Source organism: Pseudorasbora parva, chromosome 7 (genome assembly GCF_024679245.1).
Source record: "Pseudorasbora parva isolate DD20220531a chromosome 7, ASM2467924v1, whole genome shotgun sequence".
Classification (NCBI taxonomy): domain Eukaryota; kingdom Metazoa; phylum Chordata; class Actinopteri; order Cypriniformes; family Gobionidae; genus Pseudorasbora; species Pseudorasbora parva.
The window spans coordinates 18,285,436-18,306,918 of NC_090178.1; the positions used below are offsets into that span (position 1 = coordinate 18,285,436).

The 21,483-nt window shown below is 37.6% G+C and overlaps 1 long non-coding RNA gene across 1 annotated transcript; it reads left to right on the plus strand.

Annotated features, from left to right (window-relative positions):
• The first annotated feature begins 17,257 nt into the window (after positions 1 to 17,257).
• LOC137083654 (uncharacterized) lies at positions 17,258 to 20,833 on the plus strand. The gene is made up of 5 exons (XR_010906568.1): positions 17,258 to 17,434; positions 18,219 to 18,280; positions 18,373 to 18,494; positions 18,738 to 18,880; positions 20,359 to 20,833. It is a non-coding gene; the product is annotated as an uncharacterized lncRNA (long non-coding RNA).
• Positions 20,834 to 21,483: the final 650 nt, after the last annotated feature.

Here is a 21,483-nt window from a genome sequence, read left to right on the forward strand (position 1 = left end):
TTTTTTTTTTTTTTTAATCCGAGCATGTCAACGGTTTCTTACCGGCTTTCAAGATGCTGCCCCCTCAGTGTGTGTTCTTGCGCCTGTACAGCCTCACGAGGTTTGTTTGCGTGTCTATTTGATTCCACTCCATGAACACGTTCTTAGAGATGCACTCCATAAGATAAAGAGAAGCACAGGGTCTTGTCATTCCTCCACAGCTTAATCAGGAGCTACACAGAGGAGAGGAGCACAGCGGCACGGACCTTCCTGATCATTCTAATGAGGACCCCTGGCAATGCAGTCAGCGAAGTATAATTGACTTGTCCGTCTCTTATTTTCATAATAGACACTCCCTGACCCAGAGCACATTTAGTTTGCTATGAGAGATGTCAGAAAGCATTGGAAGTTTCCTCTGCACATCCATTAAATCTGAAGGCATCCCACCCTGTCTTCGGCCGGCCTGCACCGTCATTAGCTGCCCAGCTTATTATGCAGATGGAAGATGTTAGTAAATGATTCTCAGATTGTCTGAAAAACTTACATGCCTGTACACACCCTGCACCCCCTTCACCCCAGAGCCTTTCCTAGGATCCAACCAGGCCCAAAACAAAAAAAAAGCATTTCTTTGCTCTGAAAAAAAAAAAAAATACATATAAATAATAAAAGCGCTGCAGTGCCCCTCGACGTGAAAACCTGGTGAAGCGTGTGGATGTCATTGCTGTTGCAACAAGGCCTGCCATCTACCTTTCAGGACCAATTGAAATCAAATTACATATTTTTCGCGGAGGTAAGGGTTAGCCAGCGAGGGTGAGCCCTGGATCTCTGTCCCTGCTAGCTGATATGAAACAGAACAGCTGTGGATATCAATGCCCCCGCGCAATTCTCCACTGACCGTGTCTGCTGCGATTTTGGAGCTGTCGCATTCATTGCTATGGACGGACGTAATAAGATACATCCTCATACAACTGGCTTTGAGAACACAGAATTAGATCATTATCACTTAAATATACCTCCTACTGGCACATTTTAAAATATCTGCAAGTAATTTACAGCTTTGCAAGTATTCGCCATCCTCTATTTCCTGGCACACATAGAGTCTTAAAAAATATTACCCCTCTAATAGGTTTTTTGCATCATGTGTAAGAGGAAGCATCTTATTTCCTTCTATACATTGTGTCGTTTAATGAGATGATTGTGTCTTCCGTGTGCCTTCATTGAACTTTTATTTTGTGGTCGGCTTTCTATTGCTCTTGGCATGGCGGCTGAGATGCAGGGACATCATTAAAGTAATTACTACAAGCTCTAGTAGTTGCTAGAAAATAATATGATGGGGGTAGTCTTTTTTCCACAGACAGAAAAAGCTTTTTTTTTTTATTTCACCAAACATTCAGCACTGCCATGATTGTTAGATCAGACAGGACACATCACATTTCTTGGACCTGTTAAGGAAATGGGGGAAAGAGATGGAAAGTCCTGGCGATGGTGAGCCTTCTATTTAGTCATTGTCAGAATGCAGTTGTCAGTCCTGTTTTAAAGTTCTAAATACACTTACGTACATACACAGTTCTGCTATGAACTGTACTGACAAATGTAGCCTATTCTATAACTGAACTCACTCCGTTTTGACTGAGGTTGAATTAAACTGCACTAGACTACAAGTTGTCTGTCATGTGCCATATCATCAGTCTGTACAGTACATAAACTATTGTGTTGTTTGTTTTTATGTTGTTCTGTTGGTTATTTAAGAATTGATGTATTAGTTTGTGCCTTTTTATTGAGGTATATTTTTCAATTGTGAAAATAATTTCCGATGATAGAAAAGTTGCCCTCTGATGCTTAGGGACATAAGCAATGGCCACTGAAAATTGTTAACTGCCTTAGCCAAAGAATGCAAAAATCACTAAGCAACAATGAAGAGGGCATAATGGATCATTTAAGAAAATGCCAAAAAAAAAAAAAAAAGCAAGAGAGTGGTCACTTTTGTCATTAAATTATTGTAAACCCTAACGCTCAAAATATTTAATTGTTTTGAGTAGAGCCAATTCAGAATAAACAAATTAGTTCAAACAAAAGAACTTGTATTTAGAGTTGTATAAAACTTAGAGTATTTAGAATTTTTAAATACTAATGAAAAAAATTTTTTTGAGAACATATTTTAAGTAGTCTGAATTGTTTAATTGTTTTGAGTTTTATGAACTTGTTTTTGTTAGCCAAAACTGGGCTGGGATTTCTATTTCCCAGCATGCATTGCTATGACTCACAAAAGGGACAACAAATGCCAAAATTAAGTGTTATATTATTATTTTTTAATTGTGCAAGGTTAACGTTAAGTGTGAGGTTAATGTTTTGTTTTGCTAGTTTAGAAGTTTAGTTTTTTTGTACACTGAAAAAACAGGAAACGCATTGTCCAGTTTACTTAATCATATTATTTGTTATCTACGCAACAAAATTGTGTTTCTCTTCTAAACGGTATTTCTTCGCTTTCGATTAATTTAATTCTCTAAAATGTGCAATCTACTATTACATTATTTGGGGTTGTCACATGCCTGTCCTGTCTTGTACACTTGTGGGTTTTTATTATTTTTGCACCTATTTTCCTGTATCTGTTACGTGACATAACGATCTGACCATACTATGAGGACTCAGTAGAGAAGGTCCCTCTCGGTGCCAGTTCCGGGGGTCCCTAGTCCAGTGATCCCAGTTCTGGTGGTCCCAGTTCCTGTGGACCCAGTTCCGGTGGTCCATGTTCCAATGGATTATGTTCCGGTGGTCCCTGTGCCGGTTGATTGTGTTCCAGTGGTCCTATGGATTATGTTCCGGTGGTGCATGTGCCGGTTTGATCGTATTCCAGTGGTCCCAGTTCCGGTGGACTCTGTTCTGGTGGTCCCGAGTCCGGAAATGGCCTGGAGAGCTGTGATGGGATGCTTCGTGGTGGCAGTCCTGCATGCTTGGAAGGAGCACAGGGCTTTATCCGAAGCCCCGGAGGCAGTTCCGGTGATTCCAGTTTTGGTTGATCGTGTTCTGGTGGTCCCAGTTCCGGTGGATCGTGTCCCGGTGGTTCCTGTTCTGGTGGCTCGTGTTCCTGTTGACTCCGTTCCGGTGGTCCCTACTCCGGTGGTCCAAAGTCCGGAAACGGCCTGGAGGGCTGTGATTGGAGGATTCGTGGTGGCAGTCCTGCATGCTTGGAAGGAGCACAGGGCTTTATCTAAAGCCCTGGAGGCAGTCCTGGTGGTCCCAGTTCTGGTGGATTGTGTACTGGTGATCCCAGTTCTGGTGGATTGTGTCCCGGTGGTCCCAGTTCTGGTGGATTGTGTCCCGGTGGTCCCAGTTCTGGTGGATCGTGTCCTGGTGATCCCAGTTCTGGTGGATCGTGTCCTGGTGATCCCAGTTCCAGTGGCTTGTGTCCCGGTGGTTCCTGTTCTGGTGGATCGTGTTCCGGTGGTCCCAGTTCCTGGGGACTCTGTTAGGGCTATGATTTGAGGATTCTTGGTGGCAGTCCTGCATGCTTGGAAGGAGCACAGGGCTTTATCCAAAGCAGGCAGTTCTGGTGGTCCCAGTTCCAGTGGATTGTGTCCCGGTGGTCCCAGTTCCGGTGGATCGTGTCGGTGGGTAGGCTTAACATAATGACGGCAGAGTTGCGTGCTACTTGAAAATAAAGAAGCTGGCAAACGGCGGTCTTTTTAAATCGGCTTGGGCTGCGACTCTGGAAGACTAGGAGTTAAGCTTTTCTTCGAGAAAAGAACAAAGAACAGCACTGAAATCATTCTTAAGAAGTGAAGATGTGTTCTGAGTTTTGCCGACCAGATATAGTGAAAGTTTAATCTAACACCTAGCTCTGGTTGATTGTAGCGCTGTCCAATTGCGTACAGGGGTCCCACCCCACTTGTTACTAATTGATGGTTTTATGCTTTTGATGTTATTAGTAATTTAAACTTAATTAAAAAATAAAACCAATATAGCCAAATTAAAGGTGAAAAACTGCACCGCATGAATCCTAAAGAGAAAGATCTACCAAAAATGTGGCATCAAATCAGGATACTATAACAGAATTGTTTTGCTTCTCAGTGCACTCAAAAAATGACTTGCTGAATTTACTTTAAAAATATGTGTCAAGTGGTTGCACACAACTATACTGAGCAACTTTTACAAATAACAATTTAGTTATATGAAAAAAGAAATTCAAGTAAAGATGACCCAATTTTTTGAGTAAATTCAAACCATTTGAATTTGTCACTGTTACATAATATTTATATGTGCCGTTTACTTAATGATGTTATGTGACATTTATAAAAGTTTATTATGTAAGGTGAACACATTTATCAATTTAATTTGCCTTTAAAACTTTAAAATAGCAACAGGCATATTTTTAGAAATAAAATACAAAAATTACTCATGGACAAACTAAAAAAAATGTAATTGAGAGCAGGAATTCCATCCAATGATTTTGTATATAAGTGCCCACAGCCTAGCACAGCATCACTCTTCAGCATAATGGTAACCACAAAATTACATACTCATCAATGTCCAACATAACTGAACATTAAACACTAACATAAACTGACAACATCTTTCCCTTTACTGAAAAACACATAAAATAACACTTTAAACCATACATTTCCTCTCCTAGCGCAGCCCCTTGCAAAGCGTGCTGGGAACTATAGATCCACTGCCCAGTTAGTTATATCAGCACAAATATTTCATGTAGTTTTAACACAAATTAATTAAGTAAACTTCAATTTTAAATATATTAGGCTGATTAAACACAAACATCTAATTTTGACAAAACTTAATTTAATTAAGTAAAGTAAGCATCATTTAAATCTCATCTATGAAGGGCCAGTAATCATTTTGAGGAGTGGAACAATATCACTTTTTCAATCACAGGGTAGGTATACATTCCTGTTTACATTTATTTTTTTAGTTTGCATTATATTTAGTTTTTATACATTTATGTGAGATAAAGTGAGCAAGGACCAGTGTGTGAGAGGAAAAATATAAACAATCTGAATGTGCAGAGCTTCTTTTCTCATTTCTTCTCTCTCAAGGCTTTGGCCTTGATGCAGACTAGCAGTACAGGTCACTCTCTGCCTTGTTTCACCAGCACTTTTCGGTGGCTTATTTATAACGTCCTTGAAACTGAGTAACACTCACGTACGAGTTTCTTAGTGAGCATTTTAAAGAAGGCTGCTATTATGAATCAAAAATGCTTCTCTCAATGTAACCACATTTGCATGTGAGAGTTTGTCCTCGGGAAATTTTTAGTTTTTCAATCTGTTTGAAGGAGCACTATGCCCAAAAAGGAGCAAATTCAGCAAAGGAGGGTTTGCATTTGTTAATTGGAGAGGGATAAAAAAAAAAAAAAAAAAAAGTTTCATATTAATTAATGACATACAGTCTTTAGGATTACTTGACATTGAACTGAACTGTTGTTTGGAATGCCACAAAATTCCATGTCTGATTTGAAATGGATAATCTTATTAAACCACTACATAAAAAAGATGTTCTGTCAAGTGTTTGTTCAGCAGTGAAGTGGTGCTAGTGAGCAAGAAGGGCTCCTCAAAGTATGCTTACGTTCTTATGAAAAGGGAAAGGCAATCTTTTTCACAGACTGCATTTACTTCTGTAAGTATTCTTCCTTCTGAACTGTCAATAACTTTATAAATCTTAAATCTTTCTTCAATTCAGTCACCAATGCAAGCCTATACAAGTTGATTGAACCTAAACATTGTATGGAAACAAAAAAGTTAATTTAGCTAACAGTTTTAATGCAATGCTATTGAAAAGCTAAGTACTTTAAACTTGACATTGTGTCTATTCAACTTTTAGGGCAATGAGTTTACATAAAATTTAAGATCACTCAACTAAAAATAACGTGTTGGCTCAACAACAAAAACAAAAAAGACATTTGAACAAAATTGTTCAATCAACAAACTATAAAATATTGAGTTAAAGGGACATAATCGTTTATAACAAACAATTTGTTTAAGTTGGTTTGCACACAAAAAAAGCCCTACACTGTAAAATGTAATAAGTTGACTTTACTTAGAAAAAGTTAGGAAACCGATTGCCTTAATTTTCAAGTAAAGTAGCATATTATTTTTTTAGTTGGGAAAACTGTACAAAACAAAATTTGTACAGAAAACTTGTTAATGAAGCATCCTTAACTCAAAATTATTAGTTGTGTTAACTTGTTATTAGTGCTCACATTACTAGGAAAATATTAGGAAACTGATTGCCTTAAAATTCTCAAGTAAGCTGAACTTAACACTTAATTAAGTAAGCTTAATTGCATCAAGTTGTTCTTACTTATACTATCTGTAAGCTGAGGAAGCATACTCCCAGAATGCATTGCAGCATGAGTAAATTAATCAAAGGGTAATCGTAACTGTTTTATTATTTTTGGCTTTATTTTACCATTTTATTTGCTGTCTTTTGTCAGTATAACCCCAATAAGGACAGCAAATGAACTTGTAATGGTCTTATTAAGTGTAAAAAAAAAAAAAAGTCACCATTGTCGTGTTTTGCATGCTGAATGTTGAAATCTGTGTGTGACTCAAGCATGGTCAGTTGTTGGATATTGTCACAAAAATAGAGGCATCATATCAACACAATTAAACGTTTGTCGTAAATTTTAGCAATAAAATGTTAAAAGATCATTAATTGGCATTGCATTTTTAAACGTGTATGTATATATAATATATATACATATATATAATTACTTCCCTTCCTTTTTTTTAAGAAATTAACATAAATTTAGGAAGTCAGCTTATGTGACGCTCTTCAAGTATTTAGTTGTATTTTCAATCACATTCAAGATGACTGTAAAATGAGTGAATGCAACTAAGAAAAACGATGACTGCAGAAGTGGAGGAAATGAGGGAAAAGTCTATTAGGAATTGCCCCGCCTCAACCTTTTGCCCGCCCACCTGTTTTTTTTTTTGTTTTTTTTCTTTGGCAAAATGGTACTCAAACCAGTCAAGCAATGTTTACTTGGGTTTTCTAAGTAACAAAGGCATAGCATGCCAATAGTTCAGATTACTAAATTGTTCTAAGTTCAACAAATTATTGGACATTAAGTAAAGTTTACTAAAAAGTCTTAGTAAGAACAGCTGTTGGATTTTACAGTGCCAATTAATTTTATCTAGACATGGTAAAATTAAGTGCGCTCGCAGTACATGTTAAATTTAGCTTATTTAGCAATGAACAAGTAAGATATCACTTGTCACTGGCATTTGTTCTATCAGAGCCAGTTTAGTGTTTACCATCTGCTTTTTTCCACTTTTTAAACAGCCAATAAAAATCTTCCTTGTATTGCATTGCACTCTGTCAGCGGAATTGTTAGTCCTCTTTAGTTCGTTGCCATTGACAACAGACTAAAATAATCTGTTAAATTGATTATAAAAAAAAATGTAATTGAATGGAGAGAGAAAAATATGCACATTTAACACCATACCTCAAAAAAAATTATTTATTTATTTATTTTTTTTATTTTATTTTTTTCACATTTTGTGGCCCCTTAGGATGATCCCCTGAGCTGAGTTTTAAAAAAACTGCTCTACAGGACTGGAATTACACAGTGCATCTTGGTAGAGGCATATAATTATTTCGCAAAGACAATGTGACATCTTAACCTGGCCCCCTGCAATTGATATACATAGAAACAAAAAATCAAGACCTAATTATTGCAAAACAGACAAACGAATGGGAACTAGTGAAAGGGGTAGGAAAGTGTCATTTTCAACTGCGTGAATCCCATTGCATGGTTGCAAGAGTCTGTCGCACAAAGGAGACCGTGGCTGACAAAGCCGGCTCCTTGCTATGTGAGCCCAACCTAAAAGCATTCGGCTAATAGGCTGGTCATTCACGTGTTGTAAATACAGAGAATGAGAGGGCTTTTTCTTCCCTGGCCAGGTTAAAACACAGGGCTCAATCTCCTCATGTTCATTGTCTGCTTGCAGGGGATTATGGGGGCCTGCCCACCTTTTATCAATGGGTGTGGTTCAGCTATAATCATCCCTAATTTTCCTCTTGTTCCACTGATTCGTCCTTGCTCAATCTAATTCGCCGTCTCTTGTGACCAGGCTAACACACTCTAAATGGGTGTCGCTGACATGTGCTGTCAATCAGTGGCCCTTGAGAATGAAGCGGTTTGAGTTTGCACTCAGAGGTTCAATTTTTGTCTGCCAGTCAGAGCTTATATCCCTTGCGCCGCAGGTGGATGGTGTGATTGTGCTCTAAGATTTTTTTCATTCACATTAAGGGTAAGGATTATGGTAATTTAAGGATACGCCAGTGCCAGTAAGATGATCGTTACTTTTATGTTTCATGTTATGGGCAACACAATATTAAATAGCAATACTGAATTTCTGTACTGTTGTCTTGTGAACTCAACAATAAAACTATAATCAATCAATTTAAATGTTACAACAGGCATCGCAACATTATAAAATCTCAAAATGATTTCTAATGATGTGCCTGTACATTTATAAATAATAATAATAATAGTACTAAATTATTAGTGTTTTAAAGTTCAATTTTAAGTGGATATACTGGAATACAAGCAATAACCTAATAGCACAAATGTCCAATATCTGTTTGATAGAGAGAGCTTGGCTCATCCAGCTGTTATGAACTTCTTCCTGGTGTATGGTTAGCAGGCAAACAGTCAAACACGGAGTCCATTTATCAACAAGGCCATGCTTTGATTCTTCCAGAACTTTTAGAAAGTCGTTTTGCATTGATGTGCATTTTATTTTGATTCTTGTAGCATTTCTAGGAGTTTTTTTTTTTCTTAAATTGCATTAACTAAAGTATTTATTTAGTATTCACACAAGAGGTCTAAGCAAGCAATCATGAGAATTGAGTTTTACCTTGTATATTTCTGACTTCTTTTTGAATCATTAAAGCTTTTACACATCCAGGCAAATGTCTTTCAAAAAGAATTTGCAGTAAGGAGGTTTCTAGAAGTGCATTGGACTGAAGAGATGAATGGTTCTCTGTGCTGGTGTCCCCGAGTTGAGAATACATTTATCCTTTAATCTTGTCTGCATACCTCATGCAAACAAATTCACCATGCATGAGCTCCAGCTTTATCTGCTCCACAATTATTCTCTAACAGCAATTACTCCGATGGCCGCACGCTGAATAGAGTCGTCTAAAGCAGGGTTTTGAACCTGAGCCGCACGCGGTGTGTGTAGACTTTCTCATGGTGCGTATTGGTGAGCACGGAGCTCCCGTGAGGCATGATCACCTTGTGTTTATATGGAGATGTAGGCGTTGATAGGCCATCACAATAGAGGCTTTTCTGGTGGAGTGTGCAAGCCTGTGTATGAGCACGATTGAGCGTTTGGTGTGTGAAATTCTCCTTTGGTTCAGTCGTGTGCATGAGTGTGGGTGAGAGCAGGCGCGTGTGGAACATGTGGCGGTGTTCTCAGAGGAACAGCGGGGCCTTAATGAGGACTAGCCCTGGATGGCAGCTGGTAAAGTCCAGCCGTAGAATAGGTGGCTCTCCGTGCCCCTTTATGCACGCACAAAGGAATGCTAATGAACCCCGCTGCTGAGTGGGGACTGGGAACCAGCCCACATGTCACACACACGCAAATACACTCTTACTTGAAGGCCTTTTCACCGTAACTTTCCACTAACATCTACAATACACAAGGGGGGCAAGTCTTGTTACAGCTCGCCTTTGAGTTGGTGTGTGTGAGAGAGTTGGAAACTGTGCATTACTACCTTCCCTCTCTGGTTGTATTAATTCTGATGTCTGATCTGGTCTAGGAGGGAGTGGCTGAAGTCTGAGGACCCCTCTCCTGTAGAGAAATAAAACCCTTCATTCTAGAGCCCACCTGAGACCTGACCAAACAGACAGGACTCTTCCTGGATAAGCAATCAGGGTTCATTTACAAATTATTCATCTTTTCATTAACCACTGTAATGCCTTTCAGAATACTGTATTCTGACAAAAAAAATTAGGCCAGCTTTTCATCCTTTGCAGTTTTTCAAGTGTTCTTTATTGGGTTTCAACCATCATAAAGCAATTGCATTCTACATGGCTCTCTTTTTTCCCCTTCTTTTATCGGGTGTATGCATGAGGCTGCTTGTGCATCAACTGAAAATATCTTAATTTTGTGTTCGAGTCCCTTTATGGAATCCAAGGTCTCATGCGAGGAAGAGTGTGTGCTTGTGTCTGTAACAATGCGTTTGCGTGTGTCCACGTGACATTTTGTGCATTGATTGTGTAGCCATGAAATTTTATACTTTTTCAGTTTTGTGCTTGTTCTGGTAATATGTTTCCAATCTGGATTATCCAATCAATATCTGTTGAGATTTTAAACTATTATTTATTAAATCAATAGAACACAGGCTGTACATTAAAGTGGTTGCACCACGATTATGGTATGTTGTTAACAGAGTTTCTGTAATTGCCTTAAATGTAGTAAATTCACTTTAGCATGCATCCTCAGGAGAACTGCTTTTATAAAACCGTGGCAACAGTGGAATATAAGTCAGATATTCAAAAAATTTAAAAGAAATTAACATTAATGTATTATGAATAAACATGGGTTAACGTTAGCGTACACTGGCTTTAAAAAGTTTGGGGACAATAAGATTGGTTTTTGTTTATTATTATTCAGCAAGGATTCCTTAAATTGATCAAAAGTGCAGGGGGGGGGGGAGATTTGTAATGTCACAATATTATACTTTTATAATTTATTTTATTCATCATAGAAACCTGGGGGGAAATGCATACTTTTTTTTCAATATTGAATATAATATTTTTGAGCACCAAATCAGCATCGTGTGAAACTGAAGAGTAATGATGGTGAAACTTCAGTATTGCCATCAAAATATAAAAAGTTACTTTAAATTGTCACTATTTCACAATATTGCCATTTTACATCCCTGGTTGAGCATAGACTTTATTCCTAAAACATAAAATCATGCATCAATATTAACCAATATTAATGAATTAAACCTTGTTGTAACTTGTTGCCTTTATATTTTATATACACAATAATCAATTATCAAATAATATAATCTACAATTAAAATCAGTATAACAATGCCATTTTCAGTTGCAAAGCAATATAGAAACTTGGCACATTACGAGATCAATTGTAGCTGTCTGCTTTATAATTCTCTTTGTTATTTGGAGTTGTCTTTAGTCTTCAATTTTTTAAATGATAGTTAGATTTATGATTTCCATTTGGGCAAGAGACCAAAATGAGGTGTTTGTCATGGATTGTGTGTGAAAAGAATCATTTTGATAATTTGATGAGCGTTAGTTGAATGCCTCATGCTTCTGGTTCTCTGTCTGATGGGTAATATTGTCCTTATTGTCCTTTTGTTGACTGGCTAATCACGAGCCATTCACTTTTGTGTTAGAAGGTTGTATGATATGCATTAAACTTTAAAACATTCATGGGAAACATTGAATGTAATCAAGGTTGATGAATGTATAGTGAGGCTGCTATGAAGGACCATATCTCTTATTCTGCAAAATAGACCACTCTGAATAAAAAATATTTTTGTTGAAGGAGATTTTATGTAGTTTCTTTTACTACATAAAATAAAACGCAATCAACCTGTATATAAAAGTCTGCTTAATACAGAATGAAACTGCACAAATAGTGAGATTCACTTAATCATGGCTAACCTTTTAAATTATTTTATTTTAGTCAACCTCTCCAATTACAATGTAGTGCTGTAAATGGCACAGCCCTGAAGGGTTTATGGTTTTGCAGAGCAGATCTGCATTATCCGTCACTATTCTTCAGATTTGCGGACAAACTTCATCAGATTTTCCTGATATTACACAGCCAAATCTGGATGGCATCTCTTTACCTGGAATAACGGAATTCCATAGGGAGTCATTGTGGTCACAGTTCTTTTATAAGGTATCTCAACAGGTTATGGCAAGTTCCTATGAAGCGGATCTCAAAGACGAAATGGTCAGTTCATGATCTTTCACTCATCTCAACCTCAGTTCAGGAAAGTCGTCAGGGTAACCCATTATGTGAAATGACTGTTTAAGAAATATCAAAGTGTTGCATCTGTTTTCTTGAGTGTGGAGAGTTTCGTGGGTGAGCTCAGGAGGAGCTCTTTATGGAAGGAGGCTTATTCTCAGAAAGGTAAGTGAGACTTCAATAGTAATTATGCCAAGCGCAAATCGTAATCGAAAAGGGTCCTAGAGGCCCGTGTGGTGCCACTTCGTCCAATCAGCCCAGGGTGACTTCAAGAATATCTTCATGATACTTCAAAACAAAAGTCTCATTACAGGTAATTATGGTTTGCCAGTCTTGGAGCAGAGCCTATTGACCCCCCACCCCCACCCCTCTCTCTCTCTTTCTTCCTTCTCTCAGCACTTTCATCCCCCCATTCTGTACAAGAGGCCAACAGGGTCTGGAGAAGTGAGGCTATTACCTGAACGTGGTGCATCCGACATCACGGGCACCGATGTTCCTCTTCTATTCATCTGGAGTGGCTCACTTTCCCGCAGCAATTACCGGCCGTGAGATCAAAACTGGGCCATCAGGGGGAATTGCGAGTCCTCCGGCAGACAGTTGCATTTGTGTGAATGGACTGGCCGACTGTACTTGGCCGTTGAGTGCATTGGTAGAGTGACTCGCAGAACAAATTGGTAAACTGACTGACAGCACATGATAAAATGGCAGCCGGCTGTTTTAAACAACGTAGGCCTTGAGGTCATGTAAATTAGCCAATCATTTATTGCCTAATTTACCAAAAAAAAACAAAAATACTGCATTTACTGCAAGAAGGTCAGTCACAAAAATAACTGTGCATGCCTTTTCAGTGCTAATTTTTTACTGCATTTCTTAAGAAAATCCTGACAGTAGTTTTTGTTTTGTTTTTTAACACTAAAAGGGAGTTTGCACTGGCACAAGCTGTTAGCTGTTAGTTAAATCTTGTCCTTAATGTCAACTAGCTTGGATGGGTTTAATGCGGAGTACAAATTGTATGGGTTACCAATACCATACTTGGCCCTCATGTCAACAAAAGAAATAGTATGTAGGCTTGTATGTAATATGCTTTATTTAGTATGCACAGTGGGCCTGTTTGTGATCCACTCTGGAGCTGGTGCAGCAGGCAGCCCTGTCATCTGCAGACCATCTCACAATGAAGGCCAGCAGGGATCACTGTCATATTACTCCCAGACATGTACATTAGCCATGTCACATTCAGCTGTTTCCTCTGCTACAATTAAGGTAAACAAAAGCAAATGTGATTTAGGAAATTAAATGAGTGGAGGGCGTTCAGTGAAGACTTCTCTCTGTGTCCAAGTAGAACTTTATTTATTAGGCTCTGTATCTATAAATTTAATTCCCAGCGTGGCATGTGCTAAATCTCCAGGACTTAGTAATAATAATAATAATAATAATAATGCGTTCAATTTATATAGCGCTTTTCAAGGCACCCAAAGCACTTTACATTGAAGGGGGGAATCTCCTCAACCACCACCAATGTGCAGCATCCACCTGGATGATGCGACGGCAGCCATATTGCGCCAGAACGCTCACCACACACCAGCTGATTGGTGGAGAGGAGACCGAGTGATGAAGCCAATCAGGATATGGGGATATTAGGAGGCCATGATGGACAGAGGCCAATGGGCAAATTTGGCCAGGATGCTGGGGTTACACCCCTACTCTTTTTCCGAAAGACATCCTGGGATTTTTAACGACCACAGAGAGTCGGGACCTCGGTTTAACGTCTCATCCGAAAGACGGTGCTCTTTGTCAGTATAGTGTCCCCATCACTATACTGGGTTGTTAGGACCCACACAGACCACAGGGTGAGCACCCCCTGCTGGCCTCACTAACACCTCTACCAGCAGCTACCTGGTTTTTCCCAGTTGGTCTCCCATCCAGGTACTGACAAGGCTCAGCCCTGCTTAGCTTCAGTGGGAAACCAGTCTTGGGCTACAGGGTGATATGGCTGCTGGTTCAAATATGAACTTAGTGATACTTCATATGCTATGTTGTTAGAAATGATGATGTATATTTTTGCGGATATGTAAGGTATTGTTTACACTGCATGATCTTCCCAATTTTGTTTTATTTGGTGGTTCTATTTTTTAGATTATATAATTGTATTTTATTATGTTTTATACAATATTTTGGTAACACTTTACAATAAGGATTCAATTGTTAACATTAGTCAATATATTAGCCTAACTTACATTAACTTACTATGAGCAATACATTTGTTACTGTATTTGTTAATGTTGGTTAAAAGTATCATGAACTGGCTTTGTTTGTTCTTTTACACTGTTGTCTGAGGTCAACTAATGACATTCGTGTGGTTTTTACATTGAAAAACATCATAACTAATTAGTAATAGGTTATTTTCTACCCTGGTTTTGAGACTCTCCTGAACACTGGGTTTTAATGGGTGTGCCACATTGAAGACTTGGAAGTAAACGCCCACAGTTAGGATTGAATAAGATTAGCATATTTAATGAGCTTCAGCTCTCCTGTCAGTTCACATGAGGGAGGGATTGTTTTGAAAGCGGATGGAATAATTTTCTCGATCACAAATAATCATATTTGATTAAAATATTATTTCTGTATTATTTGGCCCGCCCGATCGGTGGATATAATCACGAACACACACACACACACACGTGCGCACAGATCAAGACAGGAATATTATTTCACTATTTAAGATTCATGGGCCTGCCGACAGGCTTACGTTTTGGTAGCCTGTCTGGAAAACACATAGCCCCGGGAATACTATTAAAAGAAGTTTTACTCACGTAAGTGTGTTGCACCATTCCTGTCGAAACCAAAATGGAAGGCACCGCACTTTAGGCAACCATTTTAATATCAATATGTCTGCAAATCCAGCATCGACCTGAGACTTGTTTACAAACGATTCCGCAATGAAATTAAGCAAACACACGTACATGTCTTTCCCACGAGCTGGAACTTCATTAAAGATAAATGAAGTACCACACATTCCTAATATTATGATCCGAAGGAAGCTTATTCAGCAACTGTGTTCATCCACAACCAGGAATAGTGCAATATCTTGCCATCTTCTTCGACATGTTTATTGCTGCTGGTTAGCGTTATCTGAACAGCTCCATGAGTTGGTGGATAGGGCTACTATTCTGTAAAGGCGGTGTTTCGCAACACAATGACGTTGATTTTAATAATGCATTAGTAAAAGTAAAAAATATATATTAACAAATATTAATAAATGCTGTAGAAGTATTGTTAATTCTTAGTTCATGTTAACTTTTAAATAGTTAACCTAATAAAACCTTATTGTAAAGTGTTACCCTTTTTTATATAATTATAAAGACTGACTGTTCAATTTAAAAGTTACATTATATTATCAATAAAGTTTTGGGACGCTTGCCTTTACATGCACATGAACTCTAATGACATCCCATTCTTAAGCAGTAGTTTAATATGGTGGTGGCCCACCCTTTGCAGTTATAAAAGCTTCAACTCTTCTGGGAAGGCTTTCAAGGTTTAGGGGTGTGTTTATTGGAATTTCTGACCATTCTTCTGGAAGCGCATTTGTGAAGCACTGATGTTGGATGAGAAGGCCTCGCTGGCAGTATCCACTCTAATTTATCCCAAAGGTGTTCTATCGGATTGAGACCAGGATTATGTGCAGGCCAGTCAAGTTTCTCCACAACAAACTCGCTCATTAATGTCTTTGTGGACCTTTCTTTGTGCACTGGTACACAGTCATGTAACAGGAAGGGGCCAGGCCCCAACTGTTCCCATAAAGTTGAGAGCATGAAATTGTCCAAAATTGTTTTGGTATGCTGAAGCATTAAAGGGTTAGTTCACCCCAAAATGAAAACTGTCATTAATGACTCACCCTTATGTCGTTCCACACCCGTAAGAACTCGTAAGATAAAAAAGATATTTTATATTTAGCCCGAGCGCTTTCTGTCCCTCCATTGAAAATGTATGGTATACTGTCCGTCCAGAAGGACCATAAAGGTAATAAAAACACCATCAAAGTAGTCCATATGTGACATCAGTGGGTTAGTTAGAATGTCTTGAAGCATTGAAAATACATTTTGGTCCAAAAATAATGAAAAATGTGACTTTATTCCGCATTGTCTTCTCTTCCAGGTCTGTTGTTAATCTGCATTCACGACTGCATTGACGCTGCTGATGTAAGACGATGCTGACATGTTATTTGGTGCGTCCAAGCTTTGTTTATTGTCAGAGGGAGACGCGCTGTAAACAAAACAACCGTCGCAAATATGTCTAAGGATTTTGACACAGAGGAAGACTTGCTTTTTTTTGCTCAGTCATATTTATTTGAACCCAAATACATGGGCGCACAAGATAACACGTCAGCAGCATCACTGGAGTCTTGAATGTGGATTGACAGCAGACCTGTAAGAGGAGACAATGCTGAATAAAAATCGTAGTTTTTGTTATTTTCTCCTGGTAACTAGCAAACCCATTTTCATCCAACTGATGACCAGACAGAGAAGCGTGATTTGTCACTCCAGTCCAGTGGCTGCATGCTTTAAACCACTGCATCCGGCACTTTACATTGCACTTGATGTGAGGCTCGGATGCAGCTGCTCAGCCATGGAAACCCATTACATGAAGCTCTCTATGCAGCTCTCTTTTGAGCTAATCTAAAGGCCACACGAAGTTTGGAGGTCTGTAGCTATTGACGCAGCATAAAGTTGTAGATTCGGTGCTGACCCACTCTGTGATTTTTCACTGTAAAAAAAAAATTGTTGGTTTTTGTTGGGTTAACTTAAAAAAGTAAGTAACCTGGTTGCCTTAAAATTTTGAGTTTATTGAAATTAAAAATTTGAGTTGATACAATGAAGGAAATTTGTTTAATAAATAGAAACTCAAAATATTATTGTATCTGAACCACATAAAAAAAATTGATAAATCATAAAAATAGCACTATTTGGCATGTTTCACTGGGTCATCAAAAATAAAACACACTACCCAATATGCTTACAAAAAATTTAATAATATTTTAATAAATGTTGTCAAATCTCAAAACATGTTTTTTTCAATGAACACAAAATTTTAAGGCAACCAGGTAACTTTTTTTCTAAATATTTTTTTTACAGTGTAGTCTACCACTTTGTGGCTGAGTTGCTCCTGTTCCAAATTTCTTCCACTTTGTTATAAACAGGTGACCATGGAATATTTAGTAGTTAGTATTTAATATTTATAAACCTATCATGGTACACAGTAAAAAACGTTGGGTTATTTTTTTAACCCAACCGTTGGGTTACACATATTGGGTCAATATGTTGGGTTATTTTGCAAAACGTTGGGTTATTTTAACATCGTTGGGTTATTTTTAGTAATAACCCGGCCATTGGGTTAAATACGGTTTCCCCAGTGACGGTTCAAATTTTAACGGCAAACCGTCCAGCTACTGCCAACAGAAGACGCTGCTGCAGCCTGATTATGAAATGAATGGTAAGACAAATCACATTTTTTTATGAATGCAACTCTTATAACATTATGTATTGTGTACTGAAACGTTGAATATAGTCGAAAACTGAATTTTATTTAAAAAAAATCCCGTTAATGCTCTCTGGAAAAATGAGTTAGATTGGAAATAAACCATAGCTATCCCAGTTAGCTCGCTAGCAGTAATAAAGTAAAAACATTATTCTAGTGTACCTATTTAGAAACTTAATACGGCGATACAGAAAGTAAGTAACTTATGCCTAGTCTGAAATCACTATCTAAAGCCGCGCGGAGCATTATCAGCTTGGCCCGTGCAGCGCGAGCTCAGACCCGGTCACACAACACCACAGCAGCGCTGTGAGATCCAGGGAGAAGCGTTTGAAGTCGCCGAATATCCAACAGTATAACTTACTACTCTAAATATCTGTTGTGAGATGAATGAGTGCAGATATTCACAACAGCATTGACGCAGAAAACTGAAATATTGTGCTAACAATTGTAACGTTAGTTCACGACAGTTAGAATGTTTTCCAACCCACAAATTACCTAACGTTAGTTTTACCGTAGTAAGTTAACACAAACTGCAACTATGATAATTTGGCAGAAATGTGGTAGGCCTATATTCATAATGAATGTTGTCATATGAATATATATTATGCATGTTACTATTAAACGTATTACAGGAGTAGCTAAATCATACAACTAAAGTGCGTTTTCTTATGAAGGTATGACAGTTTTTGCCTATATTTTAAATATGTTGTACTAAATGTGTTATGTACCTGTGTTTTAGACCAATGGATTCATTTGTGAAGCAAAGACTAGAACAGTTGAACCTCTGCCATTTAATTAAAGGTGAGTACGATATTGAAACAAGTTGTACACAATTATTTTTTAAAGACTAGTTTACTTTTCTGGTTATTTTCCCCTGCTTCATTCTAATGCAGAGGAAGGATTGGATCTCAGTGGTTCTCGACTCTAGTCCTGGAGTATCCCCAATAGTACACAAGTTCGATGTCTTCCTTATCTGACACACATTTCCGGGTTTGGAGTCTCTTCTAACAAGCTGGTAAGTTGAATAACATTAGATAGACCAATGTGCAGTGCAGGGGCTACTACAGAACCAGGTTGTTTAGGAAACAACCAGTTTATTATTATTTTTTTCAGCTGTCTTCTCTCATTTTCATACAGTATGTTTTAATTTTAATAAGTTGTTTTGGTTGTGTCTAAGTGCATATGAAATCAGGTCCACACATTTGGTAGGTGAAAACTGTTTTTTTTTTCTCTTTTTCTGTTAACTTGTCTTTCAAAGATGATCATGGAGAAATTGCCTTTAAAACCCTTCCTGCCTTCCTGCCATCCTGCCATCATCGCCATACCTCACAAATGGACAAAATGGTGTGTCCAACATATGCTGAAATGAAGAGAAGCTTAATTACATTCACCCATCAGCCTGTAAGTAAAAGCAACACTATCAAATTAGCTTTGATAAAGTGCATCCATTTATTATTTCCTTTAGTGATTTTACTTGTTAATAGATTATCCAATAGTTCACCCAAAAAATATCCCATTATGTACTCACCCTCAAGTCATCCTAGGTGTATATGACATTCTTCTTTCAGACGAACACAATCAGTTATTAATAAATGTCCTGACTAATCCAAGCATTATAATGGTCAAAATTTGAAGCCCAAAAAAGTACATCCATCCATTATGAAAGTAATCCATACGGCTCCAGGAGGTTAATAAGGGCCTTCTGAGGTGAATCGATGGGTTTTTGTAGAAAAAATATCCATATTTAAAACTTAATAGACTAAAATAACAAATTTTCGACAGTCAGCCTTCCTTATTCAACTTACAAAGAAACTGTAACGCCTCTCGCAATTCAAAACGCTTACGCTACGTTCAACTTAATCGTCTCGGCATTTACGTTTTTTTACGCTACGTCCGACGTTATTCTCACAGCAGTTACGCTTTTTCCAGAAGTTGAATACTTAAGGTGGTCCACTGGAAGCTAGATATTTTACTTTATAACGTGTTAAATATGGATATTTTTCTTACACAATCCCATCAATTCACTTCAATGGGTTCTTATTAATCTCCGGAGCCGTGTGAAGCACTTTTATAATGGATGGATGCATTTTTGGGCTTCAAATTATGGGCTTCCATTATAAAGCTTGGAAGAGCCAGGATATTTATTAATATAACTCAGATTGTATTTGTCTGAAAGAAGAATGTCATACACACCTAGGTTGGCTTGAGGTTTGAGTAAATCATGGAATCATTTTCATTTTTGGGTAAACTATCTCATGAATTACCCTCGTGTTGTTGTAAGACTTTCGTTGTTCTTTAAAACACAAATGTTAAAGAAATCTGCAAGGTTTCTGTCCCTCCATTGACGACCTACGCAACTACCACTGTAAGACCCAGGACAGACAGCATTAAAGTAATCCATGGGATTCAAGTGGTCTAACCTCAGTTTTATGAAGCGACACGAGTGCTTTTTGCAACAACAACACAACATTTGCACTCTTTTCAACACAACACGCATGCATCAAGGGGCTCTCGTGAACATGTGTTGAGATTAATGTTTTGTAAATAAAGTGGTAAATTATGGTTAAGGGATAGAATATACGCTTGTCACTTCATAAAACTGAGGTTGAATTACTGGAGTCACGTGGATTACTTTAATGTCTTTACTGCCTTTCTAGGCCTTTCTGTGTTCCGAAGATGAACCAAAGTCTTACGGGTTTGAAACAGCATGAGGATTAGTATGTTGATTGGTGAAAAATGAACAGCAGATGTAATGACTAATTAGTGACAATTTGTTTAATTCAGTACAACACTGCTTCATTGTAACTTTTACGTAATTTAACACTGCTGATGTTGTCACAGTGCAAGCAAACTGAACTTTTTTTTTGAATTCTTTTAAGGTTGGAACTAACATGGAGCATTAGCTGAACAGTGAGACAAGCCAGGATCCACATGACGATGCTTGGGGACAAAGACCTCGCTGATTTTTTTCATTTTCATTGTGGAGGCAGTTGAACAGAAGACCTTATTTCAAGCACTGGCTGTATGTTTCAGATTTTTTATTTATTTATGACATGAACTATCCAAAGACCTCTGCCCCATTTGGGAGATTTTGTAGCATGCAAACTTGAATATATATTTTGCTGCCTCATTAAAAACTTTGATTATCATAATTTGTATTTGTTTTGCTACTTAAGATATGTTAACAACACATAAAGGCATACAGTGTACAATGTAGATTTTTTAATAAAGTTGTTTATTTCTGGAAGAATTTAATATTATGAATTTGTGTATTCTGTCCATATTTGTATAGGTTTTTAATTTAATATTTGTTGTGTTCATTTTTAATTTTAGTTTTGTATGCACACCTTTTATGTATGTTTTACCTTATGTACATTTTTGTGTATTATGTGTGCTGTGTATTTTGGATTTAATATTTACACATTTATGTATATTTACAATAAATATTTACTCCCCAATATTTAGTTTGACATTTTAAATATATATTTTAAAGCACATGTATTGTTTTATACAAATAAAAAAATCTGTATTTGAAAACAATGGGTATTTTATTTATTAAAATAATGGCTTGAATAAAAATAAAAATTTAACTCAACTGTTGGGTTACTTTTAACCCAACTGTTTTGTAACCCAATGCATTGGGTTAAAATAACCCAACGTTGGGAAGGTGCTATACCAACCCACAGTTGGGTTACGTGTTGGGTTATTTTTAACCCAACGTTTTTAAGTGAGTACCATGCTTGAATTCACTGAGATCCTGAGAGCGACCCATTATTTCACAAAAATTTGTAGAAGCAGGCTGCATGCCTAGAAGCTGGATTTTTATACACCTGTGGCCATTTAAGTGATTGGAACACCTTGATTTAATGATTTGGAGCAGTGTCCCAATAGGTACTTTTGCCAATATATAGTGTATTTCTTTTTTTCTCACTTTCAGACTGCAGTCATTTTTCTAACATCCACAGTTAGTAACAATGTAAACTTGTGTAGGTTTACCGTGGATG